Here is a 25,720-nt window from a genome sequence, read left to right on the forward strand (position 1 = left end):
TGACCCAGTAGTCGACGTATTTTTCGTGCTGGGGTGTCATTAAACATCTATTCTATTCGGTAGGAGATGGTAGTGGAGTATGATCTCTGCGTCTTCCCTTGCAGGTTGCATGGTACCCAAGAATAGAGTTCCGTGTCAAAGTTCGAGGTGTACGGAGTAAAAAAACAGCTGTGGCTGTGATTGGTAGTAATATGTGACATTGATTATTTGTGCAAATATTATTATCCACTGATAATAAATAAATACACTTTTATTTGTTATACATTTGTTATGCAGTATATACCAGAGGTTGAAACTAATGCAGGGTACCCCTCAAAATGAAACTGCAATTTTCAGGAAAAATGACGGTTGCTAATAAAAAACATTAATTAAATCTCTTAAATGGTATGTGACCCCACATTTTCCTGCAGGTAGATTAGATGTGAGGTGCCACACTTTTTATAATATTGCTGTACTTCCTGGGAGTGTTGATACGTTGCTTATATCAGATTTATTAGTAAACGTTAACATTTTCTGCAATGGGAATTGATTTGGTCTATTAGAAGCTGCACAACACAGGATGATTTAATATACTTTCACTTTCATTTTATTTATGTGGTTATATCCAGGTAAGGATTAAGCACGCTATCCGGGGCACACATAAAATCCGTCCGGGCCCACTGTCCAGGACAGAGGATTACAGAAGCACCACCGACTCTGAAAACAACAAAAACCTATATGACCGTAGTTAAAATGCGTTGAAAACAACAAAAACCTATATGACCGTAGTTAAAATGCGTTGAAAACAACAAAAAACCTATATGACCGTAGTTAAAATGCGTTGAAAACAACAAAAAACCTATATGACCGTAGTTAAAATGCGTTGAAAACAACAAAAACCTATATGACCGTAGTTAAAATGCGTTGAAAACAACAAAAACCTATATGACCGTAGTTAAAATGCGTTGAAAACAACAAAAAACCTATATGACCGTAGTTAAAATGCGTTGAAAACAACAAAAACCTATATGACCGTAGTTAAAATGCGTTGAAAAAAACAAAAACCTATATGACCGTAGTTAAAATGCGTTGAAAACAACAAAAACCTATATGACCGTAGTTAAAATGCGTTGAAAACAACAAAAACCTATATGACCGTAGTTAAAATGCGTTGAAAACAACAAAAAACCTATATGACCGTAGTTAAAATGCGTTGAATACAACAAAAACCTATATGACCGTAGTTAAAATGCGTTGAATACAACAAAAAACCTATATGACCGTAGTTAAAATGCGTTGAAAACAACAAAAAACCTATATGACCGTAGTTAAAATGCGTTGAAAACAACAAAAACCTATATGACCGTAGTTAAAATGCGTTGAATACGTCGTTAAATAAAACACCTTTTTCTTCTTTCTTTGTTTCTTTTCTTTGTTTCTTTCTTTCTTTCTGTTTTCCTTCTTTCTTAACCGATTAGAACGATCGGAAACTGTTACGTATTATATTGTTACATTGTTATTTTGTCAAACTGTTACGTATTTGTATTGTACTATACACTTGTGACCATGCGTTTATGGTTGGTATTTCCTGCGTTTTTCAGTTTGGCTGTGTTGAAAATAGTGTAGGCTCAGGAATTGTAGCAGTGTGGGGTCTAGACTGGCGATCGAAGTTTATAGCGGTGTCGTGTCATGTTCCCATAAAAATAGATTTATTGTTCGGGGCGGGACGTAGCCCAGTGGTAAAGCGCTCGCTTATGCGAGCCATCATAATCGGGGAACGGTTTGGACCTCCGACCCCCAACCCCAACCCCGCCTTACACACACGCCTGTAGTAGTAGCCTAAAATATCCTGTATTCAATATGGCAATCCTGCACTACGCCATTTACATACAGTATTTGTTTTGTTTTGTTGTTTAACGGTACCACTAGTGCACTTTGATTTATTAATCATCGGTGGGCAGGACGTAGCCCAGTGGTAAAGCGTTCGCTTGATGCGCGGTCGGTCTGGGATCGATCCCCGTCGGTGGACCCATTGGGCTCTCTCGTTCCAGCCAGTGTTTCACAAATGGTGTAACAAAGGCCGTGGTATGTATTATCCTGTCTGTGGGATGGTGCATATAAAAGATCTGATGAAGAGATTATGAGAGGACAACGCCGGGGTGCCTATTGTTTTTAGAATAATATTGGGGGTGCCGTTTGCTGATTGGCTAATCGATCACTTTTCTTTGGAACGGTGCTCTCATTGGCTAATTGATCACGTGACGTCCCAGCGTATTGCTGTGTGTTGTGCAATCGCGGGAATGTCCCATCGCGCTATAAATAGACCACGCGTCATTGGCTAGGTATTATCTTCACGGATGGCTAAAAAAAATCCAGATAACGGTAGGGTTGGCTTCGCAGTAGTTGAAGAAAAAATATCTAAACACTCTAAATTAGTTAAATACGCCAGGCTGTTAGATAACCTATCAGTCTATACAGCAGAACTGACTGCCATCTATGAAGCCCTAATCTGGATTAAAGCTAAACAATACTCTAAAAGCGTTATTTTTTCAGATAGTCTTAGCTCTATCCAATCACTTCAAACTAATAAATCTACCAGGCCAGATATCCTCGCAGCCATCCACAATAAACTTCATGAACTAAACCAGCTTAATTTAATAGTAGTATTCGAATGGGTCCCAGCTCACGTAGGTATAATTGGCAATGAAATAGCTGACTATGGAGCCAAAACTGCACTTTCAATCACTAGCAAAATTATAGCACTACCTTTAGGAATATCAGAACTAATGTCAAAAGCAAGAAAACACTACATTAATCAATGGCAGGCCAACTGGGACCTAACAACCAATACATGGCACTATAACATCAAACCACTAGTCAGCTCTATCCGACCTAAACACTTAAACACTTATGTGGATAAAATAATTACTAAATTGCGCATAGGTAAATCTTCGCAGCTCAACAGCTGCTCTTGCACCAATAAAAACCCTGACTGTGAGTGTGGCACCCGGGAAGACATAACACACTATCTCCTGGATTGCACGCTACGCAACAGCCAGAGAAAACTAATGATAGAATCAATAGCCGGAGCCAACCACAATAAACCAATTACACCTAACTTTTTACTTAACCCTGATAAATATCTAAAACATAAAACCTTCAAAGCAGTATATCAATTCGTCCAGACCACCAAACCAAAACTATAAGTGCCACGTATTCCAACCCGGGGAGAGAACGATGAAACGACAAAAGTAAAAGCATATACCTAGCCAAATTAGCTGGCACAAATTCAGCAATAAATTAACATTTACTCAAAACCACCCGCCTGTACATCTCTCGGATGGAAGAGCGACTTTAAGCACTCGACCAAACAAGCACTCCAACCCAGGGATCAACGGCGGGATGGTAGCGAATGATTTAATAACCGCTAGATATGACAATGTTTGAATCGTGACATCTGTGACCCCCTTGGTGGAACATCCACCCTACGCACTCGAACAGACCACGTATTCCAACCCGGGGGGAGAACGGTGAAACGACAAAAGTAAAAGCATATACTCAACCAAATTAGCTGGCATAAATTTAGCAATATAAATTAACAATTACTCAAAACTACCCGCCTGTACATCCCTTGGATGGAAAAGCGACCTTCAGCACTCGACCAGGCACCCCAACCTGGGGATTAACTGCGGGACGGTAGCGAGTGATTAATAACCACTAGATATGCCAATGCCATCCAGACCTAACCACGATAACCATATTATTCTACTGTAAATATGTTCATGTTCTGAAGCTCGTGATTGACAACTGGCATACACCACCCGCTTTTTTTTTTCTTTTTTTTTTCTCACTAAGACAGGACCGAAGTCGCAGTAACCCAGCCAATCAACATCGTTAGATAATCAACCATGATAGGACACCACTAATTATCGCCTATTTTTTGCAGCACTCTCATTGGTCCAATCCAGCCAATCACGGATCAAGAACCCCACTACGCCTAACTGTAAATAAACTGCACGAATTTGTCTTTGCACCCACACCATGTTTTTAATTTTTTTTTATTACTGATGCATTCCATCCTAGCTAACTAAGGTAAGTCAACTAGGGTGCCAGAAGCAAAGACATGCAGGAAAACCGATACCCAACTATCCAGATAGCCTGAAGACAAACCAAGTAAGCCTACTAAAATCCTATATTTAGGAGGCGGGAATCAAAATTCTTCAAACTAAGTACCTAGATCGGTGCATATATGTATACAATTGCTACTTGCCACCGTTAGTTTCGTTTTATTGCATTGGTAATAAAGTTAAGTATGCCAAGCACTAGACTTTTAAACCAATACCTACACTATATGGGTTTAACCCTTCAAATTAGATAGCTAGGCTAGTTTAACTCCCCCTCCGTCATTGTATTCATTGCTATACAAGGACGGAGGGGGATGGGTGGTCATGAATGACCGTTGAACTCACTAGAATAGGGACTTAAGACAATAGGTACAACCGTAACACAAAACTAGGATTCACACACAGACTACACGCTCACTGCATCAGTACACAGGGTGCATTGACTAATGATAACAATGCACCCGCTCCCATTTAATGGCCTAGCACGTACTCTAATAAGGAACCGGACAAAAGAATACCGTTCCGAGTACACAATTGCAATGCACCCGGGGGAATCTGAACAAAAGAATATCGGCCTCCCCCACCCAAACCCCCAATACTTACTGCTGGTAATAACTTGGTACTTGGTGATGCCTCGACCAGAAGCGGTCAGGCCCTTATAAGGGCCCTATGGGCAACCTAGGGAGACACCACAGCATCGTAAAGGTCTAAAATTAACGAGCTACTCTCGATTCACTAATATCAAAACCTATATTAGCTCGGCCATTTACCTTTCGACCGACCGTTCAAAATTGCGCCAAATTCCCTCAATCAAAATTGCGCACCCTTTTCTCTTTGGCATTTAACTGCTCCATTCAAATTCCATAGCACCACCACCACCCCCACCCGCCTGCTACCGATTTGATCGGGCTGCTGGTGCTCCCTTGCACCTGCCAGTGCAGGCGGTCCCTCCTCTCCCCTCCCCCCACCTTTCCTGTCATGGACGGAGGAGCCGGCCAAGGCCGGCTCTTGCGCCCACGACAGGCGTGCGCTACAACAGCTTGTTCTGAATGTGCACGTAAAACCCTATGACATGACACATGACATGGCTAGGTATATACAGGTCACGCTGTAGTAAATACACGCTATCAGCCGAAAACCAGGTCACTGTTATTAGTTGTATGTTTACACCTTTATATTGCTATGATGTATGATAGTATCTAGTTGTGTCTGAAGTTGTAATACAAACAGTCGTGTGCGAAACAGGGTCTATTGTGATCTGCTGGAATGTGTACATGGGTCTAACTAGGTCACGCTGTGTTGTGCGCTTAACTGACCGCGAGTGACTCAGTCTGTCTGATTTAAAAAAAACATGTCATGCCTAACTAACTATACGTCTTTGTAAATATACTCATTTAAAGGTGGTATAACTTAAACAAGTCATCCGAATTGACCAAGTGTGCTGCTAGTCGTGGCAAGGTACAGCCAAACAAATAAATAATCAAAATATTATATTCATAACTAGCTGCAATGTGTTTATACAAAAAACATAAACGTAATATATGAGGTGAATTATTGAATCCGCTCGGTAGACCAAGTCTCTGATTGGAATTTTCCCCCGCTCTAACCAGTACCCCACGACTGGTATGCCAAAGGCTGTGGTATGTAGTGTCCTGTTTATGGGGTAAGTGCATATACAAAACATCCTCTGCTATTAATGGAAAACTGTGGCAGGTTTCCTCTGACTATGTGTCACAATGAACCAAATGTTTGACATTCAATAGCCGATGATTAATGCATCAATGTAGTAGTTAAACAAAACACACTTTTTGTACTATTAATTGCTTGATTATCATACTGTTTGGCTTGAGTAAACACACGGTATCACCGAACAGCGATGCACGCGACAACAATAGCCTACCACATGAAGATGTGATGTATACAATGGCCAGCCGTATCACCGAACAGCGATGCACGCGACAACAATAGCCTACCACATGAAGATGTGATGTATACAATGGCCAGGCGTATCACCGAACAGCGATGGAAGCGGCAACAATAGCCTACCACATGAAGATGTGATGTATACAATGGCCAGGCGTATCACCGAACAGCGATGCACGCGACAACAATAGCCTACCACATGAAGATGTGATGTATACAATGGCCAGGCGTATCACCGAACAGCGATGGAAGCGGCAACAATAGCCTACCACATGAAGATGTGATGTATACAATGGCCAGGCGTATCACCGAACAGCGATGGAAGCGGCAACAATAGCCTACCACATGAAGATGTGATGTATACAATGGCCAGGCGTATCACCGAACAGCGATGCACGCGGCAACAATAGCCTACCATATGAAGGTGTGATGTATACAATGGCCAGGCGTATCACCGAACAGCGATGCAAGCGGCAACAATAGCCTACCATATGAAGGTGTGATGTATACAATGGCCAGGCGTATCACCGAACAGCGATGCACGCGGCAACAATAGCCTACCATATGAAGATGTGATGTATACAATGGCCAGGCGTATCACCGAACAGCGATGCACGCGGCAACAATAGCCTACCATATGAAGATGTGATGTATACAATGGCCAGGCGTATCACCGAACAGCGATGCAAGCGGCAACAATAGCCTACCACATGAAGATGTGATGTATACAATGGCCAGGCGTATCACCGAACAGCGATGCAAGCGGCAACAATAGCCTACCACATGAAGATGTGATGTATACAATGGCCAGGCGTATCACCGAACAGCGATGGAAGCGGCAACAATAGCCTACCACATGAAGATGTGATGTATACAATGGCCAGGCGTATCACCGAACAGCGATGCAAGCGGCAACAATAGCCTACCACATGCAGATGTGATGTATACAATGGCCAGGCGTATCACCGAACAGCGATGCACGCGGCAACAATAGCCTACCATATGAAGGTGTGATGTATACAATGGCCAGGCGTATCACCGAACAGCGATGCACGCGGCAACAATAGCCTACCATATGAAGGTGTGATGTATACAATGGCCAGGCGTATCACCGAACAGCGATGGAAGCGGCAACAATAGCCTACCACATGAAGATGTGATGTATACAATGGCCAGGCGTATCACCGAACAGCGATGGAAGCGGCAACAATAGCCTACCATATGAAGATGTGATGTATACAATGGCCAGGCGTATCACCGAACAGCGATGGAAGCGGCAACAATAGCCTACCACATGAAGATGTGATGTATACTATGGCCAGGCGTATCACCGAACAGCGATGCAAGCGGCAACAATAGCCTACCATATGAAGGTGTGATGTATACAATGGCCAGGCGTATCACCGAACAGCGATGCACGCGGCAACAATAGCCTACCATATGAAGATGTGATGTATACAATGGCCAGGCGTATCACCGAACAGCGATGCACGCGGCAACAATAGCCTACCATATGAAGATGTGATGTATACAATGGCCTGGCGTATCACCGAACAGTGATGCACGCGGCAACAATAGCCTACCACATGAAGATGTGATGTATACAATGGCCTGGCGTATGCACATACGTGAACTATTTTATGTTGCCAGTCATGGCAAGTTACAGCCAAACAAATAAATACTCAAAATATTATATTCATTTACACATTCATAACTTGCTGCTGTATGTTTTTGTACTAGAAACGTAAACATAATATATAACTTAAGACAACAATATGTATAGGATATATTTATTATTTCCCATCAGTCATGAATTAAACACAGGTCAGTGAACCATGCTGTATTCACCCTTACAAGAAGCAGTCCATAGCCTAGTCGTTCACTGTTTTAGTAAATGATGCATGGGTCCAGGAGGCTTCAGCAGACCGTTCACACATCATACTACATGCGTACGATTTTTGAGGTGGTAACATACTGGATTCCTGCATTCTGATTAATGGTCTACAGGCTGGTAGGTACTGGGTTCGGATCCCAGTCGAGGCATGGGATTTTTAATCCAGATACCGACTCCAAACCCTGAGTGAGTGCTCCGCAAGGCTCAATGGGTAGGTGTAAACCACTTGCACCGACCAGTGATCCATAACTGGTTCAACAAAGGCCATGGTTTGTGCTATCCTGCCTGTGGGAAGCGCAAATAAAAGATCCCTTGCTGCTAATCGGAAGAGTAGCCCATGTAGTGGCGACAGCGGGTTTCCTCTTAGAATCTGTGTGGTCCTTAACCATATGTCTGACGCCATATAACCGTAAATAAAATGTGTTGAGTGCGTCGTTAAATAAAACATTTCTTTCTTTCTGATTAATGATGTGTTTTCTTCTTTGTTCAGCGATAGCACGTTCTACTACACCTTGGGCGGACGACGTCACTTTTATTTTTGGAAACGATACACTTATTATTGGTTTCAATTTCCTCTTTAATTTTGCCACCTGCTTGCTTATATCCTTTCAAGGTCTGTTTCTCTGTGATAACAACTCGATGACGCTATCCTTTTTATTTATAATGATGATATTGTACTTCAAATCTGGTAGTGGTAGTGCGGTGGTGGATGTGGCGGTGGTGGCGGCGGTGGTGGTGGTGGTGATGATGAACACCTGGTGGAGGCACCATCACCACCACCGCCGCCACCACCACCGCCACCACATCCACCACCACCACACTACCACCCCCAGATTTGTCACATCTGTGTTGGTATCGTCATTAAATGTACACGTATTTAGAAATAGTACAATAGCATCATTATGAGTTATACCACCTTTAAATGAGCGTATATAAAAAGACGTATAGTTAGTTAGGCATTATTTTAATCCCGCCCTGTAGTCTTAGAGAGGAAACCCGATATCTTTTTTTCCCATCAGGTCAGGCCAGTTCATAAATTTTAACATGCACATTCAGAACAGGCTGTTGTAGCACACGCCCGTCATGGGCGCAGGTGTCGACCTCGGTCGGCTCCTCCGCCCAGGACAGGAAAAGGGTTGGGGGTGGGTGGGAGAGGAGGTCACACGCCCTGGCATGTGCAAGGGAGCACAAGCAGTCCATCTAGGGTCGGTAGCGGGCGAGGGTTGGTTTTGATTTTTTCCATCAGTAGCAATGGATCTTTTATATGCACCATCCCGCAAACACTTCTCATGCAGTAAGATAATATGGAGGAACCAGTAGTCAGTGGCAGATCCAGAAAATCCATTGGGGGGTGGGGGGTGGGGGCAATGACATGAGGTTGAATGCCAATGGAACTTTGTTGGAGGTTTTGAGGGGATTGTAAAAAAATAAAAATATATATATAATAAAATTATAACTGTCGCAAAATGTAAGGGGGGGGGGGGTGCAGCCCCTTCACCCTACCCTTGAACCGCCTCTGGTAGTACTGCAAAGGGTGCATGTGTTGGTTAATACAGTAGTTATATCATTACACATGTAATATTACCGACACAGTTTTATGGGTAGTGGTTTGGAATCTGCAAACTGGACGGATAGAAACACAACCTCAAAAGCAGTCTATACTAAGGGAGAGCACTCTGGGTACTACAATGTAAAAAAATTAGAAAGAGTTATCGATGGATGATAGAAAAGGCGGTCAAGAAAACCAGCTGCTACAAATGAAATCTCTCGGGGAGTTGAGGACATACGTTTACGAGACAGAGGGGCAGGGAGGTAGTAAATCCTCAAACTCGGGCAAGAAAAACGAAAGAGATATTCTGGCAAAATTTACTAACTTAAGACATTTTTTCCATGTATTTCTATCATTCTACCCGCAAAATTAATTATATGAGTGAATGAATATATGAATGTATGTTTCGCCTGATTTTCGCCTGAATTAAACAAAAATGGTGAATCCGGATAGTAACATTATTCATATTAGCATCACTGCCAAACAGATAAATAGGGTTGCAAAAGAATCATTACACATTTTCATAAGGAAGGAAGGAAGGAAATATTTTATTTAACGATGCACTCAACACATTTTATTTACGGTTATATGGCGTCAGACATATGGCTAAGGACCACACAGATATTGAGAGGAAACCCGCTGTCGCCATTTCATGGGCTACTCTTTTCGATTAGCAGCCAGGGATCTTTTATATGCACCATCCCATAGACAAGATAGCACATACCACGACCTTTGACGTACAAGCTGTGGTGCACTAGCTGAAGCGAGAAATAGCCCAATGGGCCCACTGACGGATTTTCATAAGGATTACAACTAATATTGGAAGTAGAATGATGGAAATAAATAGTAAAAAGGTTTCAGGCCAGCTTATTTTGCTCGAATATCGCTACAGTTTTTGCCCGAATTTAAGGATTTGCGATAGCACTGGGGGGGGGGGGGGGGGAAGACTTTTTGGAGTCGGGGTGGGGGTGGGGTGGGGAAGTGTGGGCGGGTGCACCTGCACTGTTTAATTCCCGTTTTTACCCGTGTTATAGGGTGACAAACAAATATAAAAGGCGGTGAGAAAAAAAAAACATAGGTGAGAAAGCACAAAAGCGCACAAGTTGCCCGACCAGGATCAGTAGCAGGCGGTCCTCTCTGCCGCCCCCACCCCCATCCCCTTTCCTGTACCGGACATAGGGCTGCGCTACAACAGCTTATTCTGAATGTGCCCGTTAAAATCTGTGATCTGACATAATAGGTGAGACGTCGGTGGGCCCATTTGGGCTATTTCACGTTCCAGCCAGTGGTATGTGCTGTCCTGTTTGTGGGATGGCGAAATATAAAAGATCCATTGCTACTAATGAAACAAAATGTAGCGGGTTTCCTCTTTAAGACTATATGTCATAATTACTAAATGTTTGACATCTAATAGCCGATGATTAGCAAATAAATGTGCTCTAGTGGTGTCGTTAAAATAAACAAACATTATTATTAATAGGTGAGATTGGGGGATGACACCCAAAAACCGCCAAGAGCAGGACGTAGCCCAGTGATAAGGTGCTCACTTGATGCGCGGTCGGTTTGGGATCGATTCCTGTCAGTGGGCCCGTTGGGCTATATCTCGCTCCATCCAGTGCACCACGACTGGTACATCAAAGGCCGTGGTATGTGCTATCCTTTCTATGGGATAGGGCACATCAAAAATCCCTTGCTGCTAATCGAAAAAGAATAGCCTATGAAGTGTCGACAGCGGGTTTCCTCCCTCCATATCTGTGTGGTCCTTAACCATATATCCGACGTCATATAACCGTAAATAAAATGTGTTGAGTGCGTCGTTAAATAAAACATTTCCTTCCTTCCTTCCTTCCTTCCATCCCACAGACGAACGGGCTCCCACTTTTTGTAGGGGGTGGGTGGGTTAGGGGGTGGGTGGGTTAGGGGATGTGGACAGGCTGATCTTTACCCGAATTAAACAAAAGTGCCCGAATCTGGATTACAAAATTTATTCACATTATCGTTATTGCTAAATAGCTATATGGGGTTGCAAACCAATCGCCACACATTTTTTTTTTACATGGATTACAACTAATATTGTGAATTACAACTACTTATATTGTGGGTAAAAGTGTTCAGGCTAGCTAATTTTTTTCCTAATTTTCTTCTCTTTTTTTGCCCGAATTTGATGATTTTCTCCGCTCCTCGTCTCCTACACTTACAATGGCGGATCCAGAAAGTCCATTTGGTGTGTGTGGGGGGGTGGGGGGAGTGGGGGGAGGCAATGACACGAGGCGGATTGCCAAGGGAACTTTGTGGGAGGTTTGGACGGGGATTGTGCCAGTGCGCTACAAAAGTGTAACCCCACTCTAATCGCAATCATCGTCCGACACCTCTGGCTGTCTATATCACTGTTCGCACGCGTATCATTCATTACCTGTCTAGCTACTTGAACAAACACAAAACAAAAGAAGAACAATCAAATCAAATCAAATCAATTTTATTTAGCCGCAGCTGTGATCAGCCATTGGCTGAAACATGATATATACTCTTCAAAAGAAGAAACGCAAAACCACATTGTCGTAACATTTGGAGAATTGATTTAATTATTGAATGGTGAGTCCGATAATTACCAAATGTTGCAGGATTGTTCACAATTCACTCTAGTCCATTGTGAGTAAGTGATAGGACACACCGCCAAGGTCAAGGTCATCTGGAGTCAATACCGGGTGTGGCCTCCGCGTGTGTTGACAACTGCCTGGCACCGCCTGCCCATTGAAGCAACCAGAGTACGGATGACGTCCCGGGGGATGGTGGCCCACTCGGCCTGCAAGGCTGCTGCCAGATCGGGCAGGGTCTGGGGCTGTGGTTGTCGCTGTCGGAGGCGTCGGTCCAACTCGTCCCATAGATGCTCAATTGGGTTCAAATCCGGTAATATCGATGGCCAAGGAAGGACATTACTGTTGTTGTTCTGTAAAAAGCCGTTGTGAGACGTGCTGTGTGAGGCCTGGCGTTGTCATGTTGGAACATCTGCGTTCCCGTTGGCCATAACTGGAACGATGTGTGGCCGGAGGATCTGGTCAATGTAGCCCTGGCATTCAGGTTGCCCTGCACGTGGACCAGGTCATTTTGCCAGTGTGTGAGATGGCTGCCCACACCATACACTCCCCCGCCGAATCTGTCCACTTCCTGCACGCAGTTTGCCGCATAACGTTCACCACGACGCCTATACACGCGACATCTTCCATCATGACGTCGGAGCAGAAATCGGGACTCGTCACTGAACCACACCTGTCTCCATCGCAGTTGAGGCCATTGTCGATGAATCTGGGTGCAGTCGGAGGGCGGTGTTGTGGTGTTAAGGGGACACCTCGACTGGCTGTCTGGCACGAATTCCTACCTCACGAGGCGGTTCCGTACGGTCTGGTCGGATATCCTGCGCAAACCTGGTATTGCTGCGGCTATGGGGTGGCAGTAGTCAATCGTTCCCGAAGGTGGCGTACCCGGATGTAGCGGTCCTGCCCGGGGGTAGTGACCCGTGGTCGACTTATATAGGGAGGTCACGTGTTGATCCATGTTGCTGGTAACGGTCCCACAGTCTGGAGATGGTGCTTGGGGACACATGGAATGCCCTGGCATTTGGCCGTTTTTCGCCTGCGTCTAGTCGGCCGATGCCATTGTTTCAATGCGGATCACAGAGAAGTGGCATGTCCAGGATTGTCAACTGTCGGCCAGATACAGAGGGCAGGCAAGCGAACACCCTGCACTTTTATACTGTCGGTGTGCATGTTGCACCTGCAGACAACGCACGTGCAGTGGTGACATGGTTTGCACGTGGCTGCGTTTTTGCGAATATTCACATTTTGGAACTTTATTGTACAGTAGCTGCGTTTTATCGAATGTAACCGTGGGAATGTGTTTGTGACATGCAATGACCTTATATTTACAAAGCATGAACCGGTAAGAAACATAAAATCGGAGTTATAACCCATTTGTACCCTTTTGCGTTTCTTTTTTTGAAGAGTATATATACAATGCGCAAAAAATGGTAACATGGATATAATAAATATTACATAAAAATATGAATACACTTATGACCTATAATTAATACTTAATTAGAGGAGGAAACATGAATCATGATATTAATTCTTGATGACGCTGCATAGAAAAATAAATAAATTTAGCTAAGTGTAATGTTTGCAATTTTGATTTTAATGATAGCAAATTAGTAAGTTTGTTCATTGAAGGCCATGAACAATAAACATTTTTTTAAAATATTTGACTCTAAGGTCTCTATAACATGGACATACAAGCAAAAAATTATATTAATCCTTTATATTATTAGTATTACATACTGGACATATTCTTTGTTGTCTGGAATTATTTTCAAATCTACCTTTCTCAATATTAAAGCGGCTATATCCGGAATAAATTTTTATTATTTAAGCATATAGAACAGAAAATCCAATTACATTTGGTGCATATATGACGCCGCACTCCGCATTGGTTTCACTACGCTGGCTTATCCAGGTCAAAAACAAAGCCAGTATTTTGAAAGTGGGACACTTTTGACGGGCTCCTACCGATTTTGGTTTTCATTATCTTATCACAAGTGTGGAATTTCCCAACAAGAGATCACATGAGATTTCGCAATTTTTGAACAAATTTAACTGTCTTGATTGAGGGGTCGTCTCATATCTCCAAAACATATTTATATCCATAGAGGTATGGTATAACGCCTTTCCAGGGGTCGGTGGGTGGGGTATCTGCCTTGAACTTTTCACAGTGGCCAGCTGTTGGCATACGCGTTACATGTAAGGGGGTGTTACTAATTACGTAACGCTCTAGGGGTAGAGGAAGAGGGTACTGTGTTCGATTTACGTAACATTTGTCAAGACTATATGTTATTTTTATTAATTGCTTTGACCTAAAAAGGTGTGTTTTGGAAATGCGCGGTCAGTCTAGCATCAATCCCCATCGGCGGGTATATAAAAGACCATGGTATGTGATATCCTGTCTGTGGGATGGCACATATAAACGATCCCTGGCTAAAAACAAAATGTAGCGGGTTTCCAAGGCGCGTGTGCAGGGATTTCAGCGGGGTTGGGGTTATAGACTTGTGTTGAGCGAAGTTTATATAGGGCCATGGTCCCCCAGAAAATACATTTCAAATTTTTTTCAGTTTGGGCAAGTAAGGGTTTCGACCTCCAATACCCTCCCCCTGCACATGCACCCGATTCCTCTCTAAGATTATATGTCAGAATCATGGGCGTCAATCCGGCTTTAAAAGTGTGTGTGTGTGTGTGTGTCGGGGGGGGGGGGGGGGACGTGTGTGTGTGTGTGTGTGGAGTTAAAGGAATGTCAATGAAAATCATAAAGATACACATTAGTGGTTATTAAACTTTTAATTTTTGTTTGTTTTTTGTTATTGCTATTGTTGTTTTTGTTGGTGGTGTTGTTGTTCTTGCTTTTGCTAAACGAAAAAGGGGGGGGGGAGAGAGACACTTATATAGATTGTCCCCCGGCGTTGAAAAGTGAGGGGGACGCGTCCCCCTGTCCCCCACCGATCGACGCCCATGGTCAGAATTACCAAATGTTAGACATCCAACAGTAGATGGAAGGAAGGATAGGATATGTTTTATTTAACGACGCACTCAACACATTTTATTTACGGTTGTATGGCATCGGATGATTATTAAATCAATATGCTCTAACTTTGATGTCGTTAAACAACCCCGCCCACTAACTTTACCCTTTCCAAACAAATTTTTATTTTATTTGAATTTGTCGATTTTAACACGTAAAATTAAGAAGTGAAAACGTTTACTTTAGTATATTTTATTTTAAAAATATATACATGATCAACTTTGAAAGTTCTACTAACACTTTATAAAATATTAATTCTGAAATAGGAAGGTACGATTGTCGATAATACGTTTTCAAGATCAAACCGGTTTTAACGCGTATCCTCAACCGAACGTTCTTCGTACAGCGCTAGATTTCTCTTTTAATTTTTTGAGACGAACCCTACAATTTGAAATCGGCAAACGCACGTGTTAACTGAAACTGACAACAGGCTATCGTTTGTGCTTTGCCGAGCTATGGCGGCACAGGCGACGAATCGAGCGTATACTTTTGACGATCTCCGTTCATAGCGAACACACACGAGTTTTTTAAAAGTGCATTTGAGCTTGTATTTCATATTTGTACATGATGTTATAATATGGTAACCAGAGAATGTAACTTTAATATTCAGTACACCACATCTAAGATTGAGCAAGGCAGTACGCATGGCCGGATCCAAGGGGGGGGGGGGGGGGGGGACCAGGGGGACGCGTCCCCCCAAAAAAAATTGTTCAAGTGCCCTCAAAATGTCCAAGTGCCCTTTTTGTTTGTAGAATTTTTTTTTTTAAGTAAACAATAATTATATTGTAGATAAATGAAATCAAGATTTTCGTGTACATGCGCAAGCTTGCAGATATGTGTCTGTGTTATTGAGTCTCAATGGGGCCCCATTGAGGTTCTAACGCGAGTGACGCCAATTTACTTCATTATTGCTAGTATATTATGACGTAGAACTGTAGGAATTCATATTAATTGTAAATATCAAAACTTGTAGTAAGGTGCCCTTTTGACGAGTCAATGTGCCCTTCTTTTTTGGTCCACCCCCCCTAAAAATATTTCCTGGATCCGCCCATGGTACGATACTTCAGTGCCAAAATATTATCTAAATATACTTCAAAAGTGTAATCACATTTATATTTACCATAACATTTGATATACCGAAACGTAGACAACAGATTTGGTTTACCACGTACTCGAGTCGTACACCGCCGGTATCACCGTACACCGTACACCACCACCGTCACGTACACCGCGACTATTAAGCTTCTTATCGTTGACAAGCAGACAAAACAGTAAACATAAGAGGCAACCCTTTGGAAAATAGTTTTTAAAGCGAGGTTACGTCAGTGACGTGGAAACCTCCACAACATGGTGCTACATTTACTGAAATTAAGAGGCGGGACGTAGTCCAGTGGTAAAGCGCTAGCTTGGTGCGCGATCGGTCGTGGATCGATCGCCGTCGGTGGACTCATTGGGCTATTTCTTTCCCCAGCCAGTGCACCACGACTGGATAATCAAAGGCCGTGGTATGTGCTATCCTGTCTGTGGTATTGTGCACATAAAAGATTCCTTCCTACTACTAAAAAATAATAAAAATGTAACGGGTTTCCTCTAGAAGACTTTTGTGTAAAATTTACCAAATGTTTGACATCCAATAGCCGATGATTAATAAAAATCAAAGTGTTCTAGTGGTGTCGTTAAACAAAATAAGCTTTAAACTTTGTACTGAGATTATACCGAGACAAACAAATGAAGGAAAACTGTATGGATCATATAGATGGGTTACGGCGCGTGCGTGCGGCCCGATTATTGCATCTGGTACGTATGCGGCTTGCGTTTTGGGCATACATGTACATGTATATACCATTTAGAGAAATAAAGAAAGAAAAGCTTTATTTAACGACGCTCTCAACACATTTTATTTACGGTTATATGGGGTCAGACATATGATTAAGGACCACACAGATTTTGAGAGGAAACCCGCTGTCGCCATTACATGGGCTACTGTTCCGATTAGCAGCAAGGGATCTTTTATTTGCGCTTTCCACAGGCAGGATAGCACAAACCATGGCCTTTGTTGAACTAGTTATGGATCACTGGTCGGTGCAAGTGGTTTACACCTACCCATTGAGCCTTGCGGAGCACTCACTCAGGGTTTGGAGTCGGTATCTGGATTAAAAATCCCATGCCCCGACTGGGATCCGAACCCAGTACCTACCAGCCTGTAGACCGATGGCCTATCACGACGCCACCGAGGCCGGTACCATTTAGAGAATGCTCAAAGAGCTACGAGGCAATACCGTTTATTTTGCACGAGTGAATTGAAGAAGTTTGTTTTATTTAACGACACCACTAGAGCACATTGCTTAATTAATCATCGGATATTGGATGTCAAACATTTGGTAATTCTGACTCGTAGTCATCAGACCGTAAATAAAATGTGTTGAGTGCGTCGTTAAATAAAACAGTTCTTTCTTTCTTTCATAGTCATCAGAGGAAACCCGCTACATGTTTTCTAATGCAGCAAGGGATCTTTTATATGCACTTTCCCACATACAGGGAAACACATTCTACGGCCTTTGACCTGTTGTGGTGCACCGAGGTGGTTCGATCTTACGACGCAAGCACCTCAAGCGAGCACTCAACTGACTAAGCTAAATCCCACCCCCGAGTGAATTGATGAAGTACAACATCAATTCACGAGTTCAAGATAATTCACGAATGAATGAATGAATGAATGTTTAACGACACCCCAGCACGAAAATTACATCGGCTATTGGGTGTCAAACTATGGTAATGCAAATAAATAAAGTGATGATCAACATCAATATAAAAATTCAAGGTTTAAACAAAAACAGTGTAAAGAACTGTGCAAAAATACAAATACAAATATCACAGAATTTTACGGACACCGAATTTTACTCTAAACTTCAATTTGTGCTGTATTGGCCATTCTCAAAGATAATGTTACACCCCTGCACCACGGTGAGGTTACAGCACGCGCAGGGGATAATTCACGAATGCAAGATAATTCACGAGTGCAAGATAATTCACGAGTTTTTATTTATTAATCATAGGCTATTGCATGTAAAACATTTGGTAATGTCGACATACAGTCTTAGAGAGGAAATCCGCTACATTTTCCCATTAGTGTCAAGGGATCTTTTATATGCACCATCCCACAGACAAGATAGCACATACTACGGCCTTTGACCCGTCGCGGTACACTGGCAGCAACCAGAAATAGCCTAAAGGGTCCACTGGCGGGGATCGATCCTGGACAGATCGCGCATGAAGCGAGCACTTTACCACTGATCTGCGTCTTGCCCCTTCCGACTATACGGCTCCATAACAACATTGCTGAAGACAACTAACAATACAAATTTGTCTCTGTCATATCCCATAAAACAAGAAAATCCTATTGCACTTATATCTTATCGTATTTTCTAAAGCACAACTTGAAAATGTGATCTTTCTCTTATAAACTATGCCCGGAATCCACAATGGCGTTACGCCGTATTACCACATACATAACAAATGAAATCCGTAGATATGAAGCCAGTCCATTGTTGTGTAAGGACTGGGCAACTCGATATCAGCACGATGTACTCAATGGGGTCTGCCAAGACTCGAGATGATAGCCCAAGATAAACCACACCAATTGAAAACCATCGAGCCATGATGATATATGATACACAGACACCGTATTTAAAGTTTAGTAAAGAGTTTACAGTGTATTGCTTAGAGGGGGAAAAACAATTCGCGAATGTTTTAAATATTTAAACAGCTAAAATAGGTCAGCCTCTTTTGTGTTCTATCTGTCTTTTCGTTTTTTGCAGTTCTAAGTCATGGCACCCTAACCTACCATCGATGGGGTGGGAGTGGGGTGTGTGTGTGTGTGTGGGGGGGGGGGGGGAGGTTGGAAGCAATATTGTTATGTACCACCTCTAAAATATGAACATGTTCTAATGTGAGTGAGAAAATAGCCATGTTGTACCAAATGGTCGATAGTAACTCCCATGTACATACCCCTTGAAACTGAGACCCCCTAAAAGAGGGACGTTGTCTCATGGAAAGTATAAAATCATGGATAATTAGAACAATAAAAAACCCCAGTTTGGTGAGCTGTACTTTGCATTCGAGATATATTTAGATGCTTAGATACACAATACAACACTTAAAGCTTGTTTTGTTGACGACACCACTGGAACACATTGATTAATTAATCATCGGCTACTGAATGTCAAACATTTGATAATTCTGACAACCAACATTAACAACAACAAAACCCCCAAACCAAACCAAACCACATAAACCAACAATAACAACAATAATAATAGCAACAACAACATCAAACACAAAACAAAGAAACAAAAACAAATAGACCAACAATTCTTGCCCCTTAAAAAGCAGAACAAGCACCAAACAAAAAACCAAACCAAACCCCGAAACAAAATAAATATAACATCCCTACCCACTCCCCCCACCACAACCCCCCAAAACAACAGCAACAACCCCGACAACAGCAAAACCCCTCAGAAACAAACAAAAACCAAACAACAACAGCACAAAAAAGGAATAATAATAAAAAAATAAAAATAAAACGAAACAAAGCAAAATAAAACAACAACAATAATAACCACAACGTACACTCCCCCCCCAAAAAAAGAAAGAAAAAAAAAGAGAAAAAAAAAGTAAATATCTACATAAAAAAAAAAAAAAAGAAAAAAAAAAAGAAAAAAAAAGAAGTAAATATCTACATAAATAAATAAAAACGTTTAAAAAGGAATAAAAAAAAGCCTTCCTGTTGCCGACAGACGTGGATATCATGTTCCACATACCGATGTTGATATTCGATTCACAGCCGTCATCTCATATCGTAATGTCGTACACCATGGTGGAACTGTAGGATTCTTCTGACCTATATGTTGGACTATACCAATTAAAATCCCATAGGCGACCATGTTAACGTTTGTATTTAAAAACACTATATGCAATATATCAACCAAACTATGGCCCATAAATATCAGTACTACAACCCATACCTCAAAGTATTAACTGAAGAAAATGGTACCTTTCATGGCTCATTTTCGGTATAATCAGATGTTTCTACAACACCCCTAGTTTCGCACAGAATGTGAGTACTTTTATTTGCAGGTACCCCATACATGTTCCAAGCACAAGGCTACTTGACACAGTGGTACTAGATGAAATAAAACTGCATACATTTTTAGCTCAGATGAAACTAATTTGTTTTACAACCGACACACTCACATTTATAATCAATCACAGGACTTGTTGTGTTAACGTCTCTATCAAAAGTTCGGTGCACCTCGAACTTCGACCCAGCCGGAAATTAATTGGTTTAGTGCTACCTATAACGTCTTCCAGAGATTTGGGGCTACCAATCGTTCTCTTGATAGGATAGCAACTAGTCAAATTGTTCACCCTACTGAACACGGAACTGTTTGGTTAGTTTGTTTTCTTTAACGACCTCGCTAGAGCACATCGATTTATTAATCATCGGCTATTGGATGTGAAACATTTGGTAATAATCTTACAAAGTTTGTTTTCTTTAACGACTTCGCTAGAGCACATTGATTTATTAATCATCGGCTATTGGATGTCAAACATTTGGTAATAATCTTAGAGAGTTTGTTTTCTTTAACGACTTCGCTAGAGCACATTGATTTATTAATCATCGGCTATTGGATGTGAAACATTTGGTAATAATCTTACAAAGTTTGTTTTCTTTAACGACTTCGCTAGAGCACATTGATTTATTAATCATCGGCTATTGGATGTCAAACATTTGGTAATAATCTTAGAGAGTTTGTTTTCTTTAACGACTTCGCTAGAGCACATTGATTTATTAATCATCGGCTATTGGATGTCAAACATTTGGTAATAATCTTAGAGAGTTTGTTTTCTTTAACGACACCACTAGAGCACATTGATTTATTAATCATCGGCTATTGGATGTCAAACATTTGGTAATGTTGACATATTGTTTCCATTAGTAACAAATAATCTTTTATATGAACCATTCCACAGACAGGATAGTACATACCTGATATAACTACATCATCAAAGTTGCAAATAATATATAGCTTTAACTATTGGATGTCAAACGTTTGGTAATTTTTACATATATAGTCTTAGAGAGGAAACCCGCTACATTCTGTTTCTGTTAGTAGCAAGGGATCGTTTATATATACCATCCAGCAGACAGGATAGCACATACCACGGCTTTTGGTATACCATTCGAGGTGCACTGGCTGGAACGAGAAATAGCTCAGTGGATCCACCCGCAACTGTTTAGAAATATTGGAAATATGTTTAAAACGGCGACAACAATCGACTAAAGTATAATTTATTGCTTTTTAAAACAAATAGAATGTGCAACTCGTTTCATTTGACTACAGACACCTGGCTGTATTCTTTATCATGGACAGGGAAGTACATGTCACATCCATTGATGTATCAGTGGTGACTCATTGGTTAGGATGGGTAACAAGCCATTGAAATTGGCCGATCCTGCGATCCATGGTATATCGAGAGAGCACGTTTTCACAAACCTAATGCATGTGAATAACATCCGGCCTTATTTGTATGTGTACGTATTTGTATGTGTGTGTACGTGTGTGCGTGTGTGTGCGTGTGTGTGTGTGTTTCGGTATAATGATTATTCCATTTGTCCATGAGTAACAAAGGATGTTTTATATTTACATCCCCACACACAGGGCAGCACATACCACATACTTTGACAGGCAGCGCCAAATCAATTTAAGATGTAAACATTTCACAAAGCCTGCCTTCACATCGCATTGTGTGTAATTTCAGTTAAAATGACATCCATTACCACGCATCGCGGCTTAGACTACCTTTGTGATACACCATGCTACTTACAATAAAAATATATATCACGTTTTAATATCTTTCTGCGTCTGTTCGTTCACTGTGTTATGTGCAATTATAAAGCTTTTTTTCTACTGCAGTCGAATTTGCATCCCAAAAGGTAACTTATTATAGGCTATGTCAGGGTGGGTTAGTACTACCGGGTTCTTTGTCGAACATACCACTGAATCATCCGTCTCGCTGAAACCAAAGCTTTACGGTTAATGGTTCTATACTGAAAGACATAAATAACGCAATGAATATTTTACTGAATATTGGCCTATAAAAAGTAGATATAATATATATTGAGCATGCGGTAAATGACATATGCGGATAAATATATCGGATATATATATATATATATATATATATATATATATACAGTCAAACCTGTCTTAAGCGGTCACACAAGGGAGTAGATAAAAGTGGCTGCTTAAGACAGGTGGCCGCTGATTACAGGTTGCCACATATAGAGTCTTTAAAACATGTGTTTTACCGTCTGTACTGCTAATTAACGGATGTGTGCTTCACAGTTGACTATAAATCAACTTTTGAAAAAAAGAGAAGAAACTGTAATGTATTAAATTATCCGTTCTCAACAAATTTGTTTTCTTTTTCCATTTAATTATTTAATTCCTACTTCATGAGGTGTATTGTCATCGTAAGTGAATTTATATATGTCAAGCGTAGCCTGCCCAGAGGCAATTAAATGTATTCCAAGTCATACTTTCTTAATTGATACACAGTTGAGGTGTCGGGACTGAAAGGGTACTAGCATTCCTGAAGGTGTGAAGATCGGTTATTTGCGGCACCTTATCGTTGTTGTTAAAATATCCCTTTTATACAGCAGTAAACGTTTAATGTGGCCGCTTAATATAGGTATTTTAGAGAGAGAGAGAGAGAGAGAGAGAGAGAGAGAGAGAGAGAGAGAGAGAGAGAGAGAGAGAGAGAGAGAGAGAGAGAGAGAGAGAGAGAAAGAGAGCATTTCTATTAAAAACGTTTTAGATGAATACCCATTGTGTTATTTATGCCTCTCATTATAGTTAGAGAAACGAGATACAACCGCGTGTACACGACACGACCTTCCCTGAAAAATAATTTTAGTCGCTTATGTTGCTACATACCCGAGTCACACAAAAACCAAGTTAACCGTGACGTGATACTCACCTGGTGGCTATCAATTCGAAGAGGTTAATCTGGGGAGAGGTGGATTTAAACAACGCATCTCGTATGTTACACCTGTTGACGACAGTTTCAGCATTTCGTGGACCTGGGATGACACGTCTTTATCTGATTTAGAAGGTATGGATATTTTATTTTGAATAGTTACTGGTTAAATCTCTGTAGGTTTAAATATCTGATCCAGGGTCGTAACTATGCAAACATAACTTTAGGGTGTGTCAGTGGAAAATGGTCGAGCCATTTATCATAAGGTTTTCCCCATCTAGACAAGAAACAAAAAAACAACAACAAAAAAACAACAACCAAAAACACTTTTAAAAACAAAATGGGTATTTTTTAAATATTGATTATCAGGGTTTACCACCTCAACCCAGCTTCATCACTACGTACCTCTGTATGAACGTGACACAGCAGTACTCGGCTAAACGGAATTGATATTCGGAAGCATATATATCCATCCATCCATCCATCTCTCTCTCTCTATGTATGTATGTATGTATGTATGTATCTATATCTATCTATCTGTCTATCTATCTGTGTATCTGTCTGTCTATCTATCTATCTATATGTCTGTCTGTCTGTCTGTCCCCCCCACCCTCCCCCCCCCTCTCTCTCTCTCTCTCTCTCTCTCTCTCTCTCTCTCTCTCTCTCTCTCTCTCTCTCTCTATATATATATATATATATATATATATATATATATACATATACATATATATATATATATATATATATATATATATATATATAAAAGTTATTAGAATGAAGTGTATCGGATGAATAAATAAAAAGATAGAATTTCACAACGTTTTAATGGAATAAGCGCCTTTCACCCGTAACGGGTTCATCAGTTCCATATACATGACGTCATCTACGGGGGGGGGGGGGGGTAATTTCGATGACGTCACGGCAATTCTAACAATAAAAGATGCACATCACGAACAAATTGCATATTTGACATTAAACGAGATAATAATTATAATTATAGAGACGGTATATAACTGTCATATTAACATTGCTAATGTTACATTGTAATACATGTAAACATGCATATAAGAGTCAAATGTTCTAACAGTAGATACATTGTACAACAAAGTTTCAAACTATATATCTATGTCTATATATATATATATATATATATATATATATATATATATATATATATATATATACTACTAACCAAAAAAGTTTAGCAAGTTTTTGTAAATGACTGTTGCTTCCAAATAAATTAAAATAAAGTGATAAAACTTGGTAATATGTTAGTTGCATACGCCCTGTCGCTTTGGGTAATGAAAAGAACACCATTTGTCATATCGCACGCCGCTATGTGTACTGCACGTGCAAACGCGGTGCGCTCGTGCTGTCGCAGAAGCGCGTGCAATACGGATGTATTGAAATCACATTTTGATGCACTGAACCAACATTATGCAAAAACAAAAGGAAGAATTTATCCTGTTATAATGGGTCGCCCTCCAGGCTTAACAGAAAATCAACGTCATGAAGCAATGGAACGGCTTAATGCCGGCCAACGCGTACACGACATCGCTCAGTACTTTCGTGTTCATGACAGTACCATATCACGACTCCGACAATGCGTACATCAAACTGGGCAAGTGCAAGATCGACCACGTTCTAGTAGACCACGATTAACTACTCCAAGGGAAGATAGGTATTTAGTGACGTCATCTCGACGTAACAGGTTCGAAAGTGTTCCTCATTTAGCCCGTACTTTGCAGCAAACCACAGGCACTAGAATTCATGCTCAAACTGTCCGTAACCGTCTCCATGCTGCTGGATTACAAGCACGGCGCCCTGTTGTTGCTGTTCCCCTGACAGCGCGTCACATTCAGGAACGTCTGAGATGGGCCAGAATACACCAACACTGGCGACGCAGACAATGGGATCAGACATTATTCACAGACGAATCCAGGTTTTGTGTTCAGTTTGCGGATGGTAGTCGTCGTGTATTGAGGCGACGGGGAGAACGATATGATGCAGACAACGTCATTCAGCATGACCGATATGGCGGTGGCAGCGTCATGGCCTGGGCCGGCATTCATAGTGGAGGTAAAACAGATCGCATTTTCATTCACGGAAACATGACTGCTCAACGTTACTGCGACGAGATCATTACACCAGTGGTCATTCCATTCCTGCAGCAGCATCCTGGCTTTCTGTTTCAACATGACAACGCTAGACCACATACCGCTAGGCTAACCACTAATCTTCTTGAGCGGAACCACATCCAAGTGTTGAACTGGCCACCAAAGTCCCCTGACTTGTCCGCAATTGAGCATGTATGGGACCTACTCGGCCGTAGGGTACGCGAAAACCATCCTCATATCCTTAATGTCCATGACCTACACATTTCTCTGAACCGGGAATGGAACGCAATTACTGTTCCTGAGATTAATGGTCTCATTAGAAGCATGAGACGACGATGTACTGCTGTCATCAATGCCGCTGGTGCACACACACATTATTGAGCCTCTCTCAACATTTTGGTAGATGTACCTCCGTTTCATCAGTTGACATTAAAGTGACGACGTTGACACCGTGACAACGTGTTACTGC

At 41.5% G+C, this 25,720-nt stretch overlaps 2 protein-coding genes across 2 annotated transcripts in view; one reads left to right on the forward strand and one right to left on the reverse strand.

Annotated features, from left to right (window-relative positions):
* LOC121385561 overlaps window positions 1-23,221 on the reverse strand; it is an 81,605-nt gene extending 58,384 nt beyond the window's left edge. The window contains exon 1 of the mRNA XM_041516284.1: window positions 23,135-23,221. The gene's annotated coding sequence lies outside the window, so the exon portion shown is untranslated. The remainder of the gene's footprint in view (window positions 1-23,134) is intronic.
* Window positions 23,146-25,720, forward strand: part of LOC121385560 — a 93,130-nt gene continuing 90,555 nt past the window's right edge. Inside the window, exon 1 of the mRNA XM_041516280.1 lies at window positions 23,146-23,269. The gene's annotated coding sequence lies outside the window, so the exon portion shown is untranslated. The remainder of the gene's footprint in view (window positions 23,270-25,720) is intronic.

The sequence above is a fragment of the Gigantopelta aegis genome, chromosome 11 (genome assembly GCF_016097555.1).
Source record: "Gigantopelta aegis isolate Gae_Host chromosome 11, Gae_host_genome, whole genome shotgun sequence".
NCBI lineage: Eukaryota > Metazoa > Mollusca > Gastropoda > Neomphalida > Peltospiridae > Gigantopelta > Gigantopelta aegis.